Here is an 8724-nt window from a genome sequence, read left to right as displayed (position 1 = left end):
AAGGGGAAAGCTAACATTTCTTGAGTACCTACTATGAATGTGCAAAGTAAGGTTCCTTACAAGATTTTTTATCCTCTCAACAACTCTGTAAGGACTATATTGCAATATTTTGTGCCCCCAGAATGTTGCACAGAGTTTGATTCTTTACTTCACTAATTCTTATTTACTGATCAAGACTCAGTGTAAACATGGTCTTCTCTAAGAAGGGTTTATATAGCTTCTTCTGGATCTATACTAGTTCCTATACATATCTAAGATATTAGCTATGAGTAGTTTTGTGTTGATTGATTTGCATTTTTGTCTCGGGCACCAGGCTGTGAGCATCTTGTATTTCTGAATCTGTAGCACTTAGCAGAGGGGCTGGCATAGAAGGCATTCAGTGAATGGGTGCTGATTGCCTGGTAATGAATTCAGGGTCTTAGTTCTTCCACTGACTGTGGAGAAAGATCAAATCCATTTGGATGGTTCCTTGATCACTGGTCCCATTTAGTCATTTTAAGATGCCATGGTGGGCTTCCCTGGTGGCGCAGTGGTTGAGAGTCCGCCTGCCGATGCAGGGGACACGGGTTCGTGCCCCGGTCTGGGAAGATCCCACATGCCGCAGAGCGGCTGGGCCCGTGAGCCATGGCTGCTGAGCCTGCGCATCCGGAGCCTGTGCTCTGCAAGGGGAGAGGCCACAACAGTGAGAGGCCCGCCTACCGCAAAAAAAAAAAAAAAAAAAAAAAAAAAAAAAAAGATGCCATGGTGAGATGCCTTGCTTTCTGAAGGTGGGGGGCTAAATCACCTGCTGACTGTTCCTGTTGTGCTGGTAGCACTTAGGGTAAAACTGCTTAAATAATATTACTGAAGTCAGCCTCCTTTCATCTGCAGATTAACGTGGCAACGTTTATCACCTTCTTAGCCAGGAAAAGCTTTTATCAGGCTCAGCTAACAGCTCGCATTAGCCTCTTACAAGGACTTGCCACATTGCCTTTAACCTGAGATGCTGCAGAGTCAGCCCAAATCCTCCAAAATGTGGAACCTTGGCAGATGATTGCCAGAATAAATAGCTTATTTAGCCCCAGACCAGATAAATTCAATGAATTGTCTGTTTGGCAATGGAGGGGAGGGTCATCAGCAAGGCAGGCTGACCCTTCTGTGGGCAGAATGACTGAATATTTTGCTAATATTTGGAAGAATTCTTTTTGTAAGCACTAAAGCAGAACTTCTTTGGTGAGGATTAAGTGTCTGGGCTTCCTCAGCATTATTCTGTGCCAAGACCTGAAGAGGAAGATATTGACCTCCCAAATGGCAAAAGGTGCCCGTATGTTTAGAATTCTCTGATGAAAGACCTAATGAATGAATTCTATAGTGTTTGCATCATCATAACTTAAATCTCTTCATTTACCACTCAATAGATACCTGCCTTTCAGCTGTGAATAACGTCTAAAAGGGCTGTCCTTTGACTCTGCAAATGAGAATGAGTGGTTTATTCACCATCCACGTGAAGATAGACTACAAATCCTTTGCCTTTTTGTCTTGTTTTGTTTTAAACCAATACTGGTTGCAGTAACTGCTCCAAAGTAATTATTATGGCTTAAATCATTTACATTTTTATTAAACTGAGAATGCTGATTCTGTGGATGCCAGATGCCAGAAGGCTTATTTTTACAGGGTTGTGTCCAAAGGCAGACGTCTCTCATCCAGGCCCTGTGAAGGCCCCACGACTTCACAGCTGGGATAGTTCTACGGGAGGTGTCAAAGGACTCAGTACAACCAGGTTGACATCCTGTGAAACAGACCAAAGGACACTCTCTTTAACCTGGGAGGCAGTGGTCTGAGCAATTGTCCTAGTTCTGAAGGAGACTAGCTGCCTTGGGCAAACCTTCCCAGCCTTCAGCTTGCTTCTCTTCTTGTAAGTGAGAATGATGTTTCTGCCTCTCTTTGCCCTCATTTATACACTGAGGACAGATGGCTTTTGAGAGACATATATTAATGTATACATTTAGCATTACTGATTTTGATATGCTAAATCCATTGATGGTCCACAAATGAGGTCATTAAAATGTGTTCCACTATAACCTGTATAATTTTTTTTGAGAAGGCAATTGTCTCTAATTTACATATGAAGAAAAGAGAGGCAAAACATACTGGGCAGTAAAGAGTGTGAGGAGGTTCACACAGTGATGCAAAGTATTAGTGAATCTTGGAAAAAGAGAAATGACATATATTGCTTGTTTACTATTATGCCCGCCCACTTTACTGATTCTTCAAATTCCTCCTATATGCCCCTCAGAAACTCTGAAAGGCAGGCACTTTTATCCCCTGGTTATATATGAGGCTAAGAGAAGCTAAGGAATTTATCCGAGGTCAAAATCTATTAAACAGCAGGACCAGGATTTGAATCCAGAGCTAGTCTAACTCCAAAGTTTCTTTGGCAAAAATTAAGGCTTCTGTATACTCCACATTTATCTAAGTCTGTGTCACTTTTTTTGTTTGTTTGTTTGTTTTGCGGTACGCGGGCCTCTCACTGTTGTAGCCTCTCCCGTTGCGGAGCACAGGCTCCGGACGCGCAGGCTCAGCGGCCATGGCTCATGGGCCCAGCCGCTCCGTGGCATGTGGGATCTTCCAGGACTGGGGCACGAACCCGTGCCCCCTGCATCGGCAGGCGGACTCTCAACCACTGTGCCACCAGGGAAGCCCAAGTCTGTGTCACTTTTAAAGAAACTGCCCATCAGAGAGGTGCAAGGACTTCTACTAATCTTATTTATAGGCAACTGGCCACTAAGAGTAGTTCAGAATCCCAGAAAAGCAGTATTGTGAACATTCAAGACATGATCACAAAAGTTACTTTAATTTTCAGAATTAAAAAATAATTATCACAGTTAACACTTGGGGAGGCTGGGGATTTTTGTGTGTGAGGAAAGAATAGCATGTGAGGGACAGGCAGGACACCAAATATCCCAGAATTTTTGTCCCCTTCCTTCAAAGCTCTAACCAATAGGGCCAGATATCCTCAAGACGAGGTTGTCTGCAAGTTCTCAGTAGAGCATTAATTAAGAGTGTCTCCTTTTTAGCATTCATCTCTGACTTGAATCATCTTTGCACAGTGCCTAAAATAGGCCAGAGGCCCCATAAGAATCAAATCAGTTAAGCACATTTGTCATTAATCTTGAAAGCAATCTAAGGGAGTAAAGCAACTCGCCTGTGGTCACACTGTTAGTCCAAACATCTCCTCCCAGCTGTATTGCTGCCTCCAAAGGGCAGGTACCATCATCTCTTGCAGGAACTCCTAAAAGCGCCTTCTGATTGATCTCTTTGCTTCAAAGCACTCACTCCCTTCCTTCGTGGTGCACACATGAGCCAGATAAATAAAATGCAAATCACTTTCTAACAGCCCTCCTGCAAAAGCTTCCCATCCCTCTCAGTCTAAATTCCAAAGTCCTCTACAGAGCCTGTAAAGTCCTCTGTGGCTGACCCCTGCTTGGCCCCCTATAGCCTCATCTCCTGACCCTTTCCCCTAGCTCACCTGGCTCCAGAGGCACTGGCTTTCTTTTGTTTTCTTTTTCTTTCTTTCTTTCTTTTTTTTTTTAATTTTAACATCTTCATTGGAGTATAATTGCTTTACAATGGTGTGTTAGTTTCTGCTGTATAACAAAGTGAATCAGCTATACATATGCATATATCCCCATATCTCTTCCCTCTTGCGTCTCCCTCCCACCCTCCCTATCCCACCCCTCTAGGTGGTCACAAAGCACTGAGCTGATCTCCCTGTGCTATGCGGCTGCTTCCCACTAGCTATCTAGTTTACATTTGGTAGTGTGTATATGTCCATGCCTCTCTCTCACTTCATCCCAGCTTCTTAAACCCATGAAGCTCATCCTACATTCCAGCTCCTGAACCTGCTGTTCCCTCTGCCTGAACTTCTGGCAGAGCTCTGGATGGTAAGCGCCTCCACGCCATTCAGCTAGAACTTCTGTGACCGCGCCAGCTGAGTAGCGGCCTCACCTCCCCACTCCAACCCCACTATTTTCTTCACAAATAATTAGATCTTGTCTGTCTCATGTCATTAGAGTAACAACACAAGAGAAGAAACTTTGTCTTGTTCTTTGTTATATCCCCCGAGCTTGCAGCAGCGTCTAACATGTAGCGCGCATTTAATACATCCTTGTTGAATGAATGAGTGGATGAAGTTAACCTTTGAACCCAAATCTTCCTGAAGCCAAAGCTCAAGCTTTGACCACCAACATGCTGCAATTTTTTTTTTATCATATCATCATTTTATTTCAAGAGTTTATCTTCTTATAATTTTCCCCTAACGGTCCTCATCCAATCGACACACTCCACCTGCCATTTTTAGCTGGAAGGTTACATATGAAATAAGTGATGTGCTGCTTATATTTACCTGAAAATGCAAATGCTGCAATTTGTGATTGAACTTGAGATGGATTCACTCCTGGCGAGGCATGGTGCAGAGCCCACAGGAATAATTCTCGGTCCTTCTCTTCAAGATGTTTATAACCTAGTTGCGATACCAGACTCTGTCCTTTTATTTATTTATTTATTTATTTATTTATTTATTTATTTTGCGGTACCCGGGCCTCTCACCGTCGTGGCCTCTCCCGTTGCGGAGCACAGGCTCCGGACGCGCAGGCCCAGCGGCCATGGCTCACGGGCCCAGCCGCTCCGCGGCATGTGGGATCCTCCCAGACCGGGCCACGAACCTGTGTCCCCTGCATCGGCAGGCGGACTCTCAACAAGTGCGCCACCAGGGAAGCTCTGACTCACTGTTCTTGAAATAACAGATTCTACAGATAAGTGCCGGGTGATAGGAGAGGCACCAGAATGCAGAAGTGAGTGGTCAGCAAGGACCTAGGTGATCCTCAGAGGCTCCCTAGTGGTGAGTGACTTGATAGGAGGCTTGAATGGCAGATGAAGTTTAGAGCTGGGGAAGGAAGGCTGTCAGGTTCTCGGATAAGACGAAGTCAGGTGAGTTGGTCCAGGAAGAGTCTCGTAAATGACATGTGTTTTAGGGCATTCTAGGCTGGACACATTTGTTAGATTCTTTTATCTTAAAAAAAACCCAGTCACCCATTACGTACAAGTACTATTTCATGAGAAAAACAAGGCCAGCAAGGGAAGAGGAAAGGAAGGGAGTGAGGTACCATGTTCCTGACTTAGGATGGTGGTGGGAGACCAGGACCTGGCACCCGGTGTCACATAATCATTGGCTCTCTTACCCCTGAAGTTCTCCTCTGTAAGATTTACCTGGAATTCCATACTTTCTCCAGAAATAAATCACCAACAGGGACTCACATAAGGAAGCCACATTTTTGGGACAAATGGGAGGGAAAAGCTGCTCTGCAGCATTGTGTGTGCCCAGGTAGGGGCTGCATAGAGCCCTGGCCACTGGCAGACACCATCCAAGCGTTTCTCAGAGTGCCACAGCTGTCCCTCATGAAGATTCCCCCTCAGAGGGGACGCCCCTCCACCTCCAACCATGGCACCCAGTGAAGTGTAGATAGGGAGATCCCTGAGGACTAGGTCAGCAGCTGGTGAAGATAACTTACTATGCCCAGAATTAACATCCATCCATCCATCCATCCATCCATCCACTTATTCATTCAACAAGCAGGTACTCTATGCCAAGTACCATGCAAATTGCAGGGGCTATAGTAAGGGTTAGACAGTTCCCTTGAGGAACTCATGGTCTATCCACAAAGAAAACCATATGCAGTTAGTGTCTTAAGTGTCTACTCAGGTCAGAGTTGAATGAAATCCAGGCTTGGCTACAAAATCACACCAAACCAAACCAAAGCACTTCACTGAAGGGAAAAACTATACTTCACATTTTTTTCTCTCAGGCTCTTCCCAGAAAGGTGATAATGGAAGATTTGGTCCCAACAGGGCCACAGACAAGGGATTTGCATTTTAAAGTTTGACAGATATTTATAGGCCTTTTGATCTCCTTTCTCCCCTCTACCCACCCACCCCCAGCCTTGCCTGCCTTCCCCACCCTCAGTTCTCTACACTGTCCCAGGTACAAACTTGAGAAATGATGGCTCCAGGCCCAGAGGTTTCTAGGATATGTGCCCTGGGTGCTACGCTCATACTCATATTATAAATAAAGCTCCTATTTATTGAATACCAGCTATATATTGAGTACTTTTCTTAATTTCTAATCCCCACAACCTCCCTGCAAGTTTTATTATTTACCTTTTTTGTTGTTGTGAAGGGAAAAGGAAAACAAGGCTCAGAGAGGTTAAATAACCTGCCCCAAATCACGGATAAGAAGTAACGGCGACAGAGTTAAAACTCAGGTCTGTGTATCTCCAAACCTATGACCTTTTCATGAAGTCAGCCCGACTCCAGTCACAAAGCCTGGTTATGGTAGGCTACTTAGCTGAGATCCTTCTTGGAAAAGAGTATTCTGCGTTCCAGTTTTCTTGCTGGTGTTATTCTGGGAAGAGCCCAATAAACGTCACAATTTGATTTACTCGGGACAAACTTGCAGCTGTCTTCCTTTGCAGCTCTTCTTGGGCTCTTGGGCTTTTTCCTTTCCTTCTTCTACTCGTCTTTCACGCAGGCCTCTGCAGCCTGACAGCTGCACAACTTGGTTTGGAGCCGTCCTCTGCAGGCCCCTAGGATTTGCTGAACAGAGCTGCCTTCTGCCTCAAAGAAAGCCTGTTGGAAACAAGCTCAGAATCTCAGACCCTTACTTTTTCTGCAGCTGGCAAGGATCCTAGAAAACATCTAGGAAACAGAGGTTCCGAGAATAACTCATGCAAGGTAGCTGGTGTCAGATTTATGAGAATACCTGCTATGTATTTGCTATGTTAAAAGTGAAAGATAAAAGAGACAAATCACATGGACACCTCCACGTGCTGGGTGCTTTGTCTTATTTAATCTCCACTACAACCCAGTGAGGTACAATTAATTATTATCCTCATGTTACAGGGGAGCCCTGGCTCAGAGAAATAACCGACTCAAGGTTCCACAACGAGTAACTATTGGAACTGGGATCTGAACCCAGGCGATGGTAGGACTGTACAGAGCCTTCCTTTCCATGGCAGGCGGTGGGATGTGCCGAGGAGCCTGGACAGTATCCTGGCTGGGGTGACTGGCCTGTAAAATGTGCTGCTGTGCTGAATTCAGAGCAAACAGCAACAGGACAAAGAGATGAATGCTATCATTTGGTGGATTTCTTGGGACGTCAAGTCTAGACTAAGGTTACCTGGTGTTCACCCACCACCACCTGGGTGGTCTTTTGACCAATAAGGCCTCTCCTGGAAACAAGGACCACTCTCCTACTTGCAGCCTCTCCCCAGCCTTTCTGAGACTGTCTGCTACAAATCAGAAGGTTCTGCAAGTCCCCTTCCTCCTTGGAAAATCCATCCCCCACCCTCAAAGAGGAGGCCTTAGAAGTGCCAAATTGGGAGCCATAAGACAGTTGTTGCTAATGCCGAGTCTTCCTGTTGAGGTTGAGAGATCAGGTTCAAAGCTCAAGCCGCAGCTTCCCCACCTTCTCTCCCCATCCTGTCTCCCATCCTGAGAGGGATGCTCCTTCCCTTCCCCCGCTGCAGTTCCTGTAAAGGCCTCTGGATTGTGCTGAGCTGCCGGTCAGACTGGGGGTGGGGTGGGGTCTGAGGCATGCTCTCGGCTCTCTCCAGATAGATACCATGGCAGAGGCTCTTGGGACAGTTCCTCTCCAGGAAGGATGGCTACAGAAGCAGAGATCTCCATTCCTGAGCACCAGGGTAGGTTCTGGTGTGGATTGGGCTGCTCTTAAGAGAGCTCTTTTCTGAATACTCGCACTGACTGCAGCTGTGGGTCCCAGTACAACATGGGTAGGAGATGACGCTGGTGCAGCGGCTTCAAATCTTACCCAGCAAAGCCCTGGCTCAGCCCCAGCTGCTCTTAAGGTACAATTCACAACCGATTTCTCCCAAAACGTTTTTCTTGGCCATCCATCCAGGCTAATCTCTATTCTCCTCAGAAATGAGATACACCCACACGTTAACTATCAGGAAAATAGACTGTCATCGGTGGCATTTAGTTGTGCGACCAGGGACTTTTTTTTTTTTTTTTTTTTGACCAGGGACACTTTTTTTTTTTGCGGTACGCAGGCCTCTCACTGTTGTGGCCTCTCCCGTTGCGGAGCACAGGCTCCGGACGTGCAGGCTCAGCGGCCATGGCTCATGGGGCCAGCCGCTCTGCGGCATGTGGGATCTTCCCAGACTGGGGCACGAACCCGTGTCCCCTGCATCAGCAGGCGGCCTCTCAACCACTGCGCCACCAGGGAAGACCCCAGGGACACTTTTGACCTCAGTACATAAGGAAACTTTTCTGCATCTTGGTATCACCCATTCTGGAGGAAAGAGATGACCTGCTAATGACCGTGTTACTGATGATCCTGATTTGGCATCATTTTGCTAGGTTGCAGTGATGACATCTTCTCTTTTTAGAAAGCACTCAACATTGTTATCAATCCATCCAGTAGCTTTTAGCCCTTTTTCAGTTACGCCAAACCTTGAAAACTTTTTGAAAACTTTTACCTACCAGTAAACTTTACATGGGAACATACATGATGATTATTGTGTGCTATATTTGACACCCTGAAGCCCATCTCTGACGTCTATCACACTGCGAACCTCTGTTCTAGAGAGAGAGCACCCTGGTCCGGGGACCTCGTCTGGTTCCTTGTGTGTCTCCAGAGTGTAGTGGGGTTTCTGGTGCATAATAGAT

This window comes from Mesoplodon bidens (genome assembly GCF_964165515.1).
Source record: "Mesoplodon bidens genome assembly, chromosome: 14".
Lineage (NCBI taxonomy): Eukaryota > Metazoa > Chordata > Mammalia > Artiodactyla > Ziphiidae > Mesoplodon > Mesoplodon bidens.
Note: the sequence above shows the minus strand (reverse complement) of the source record.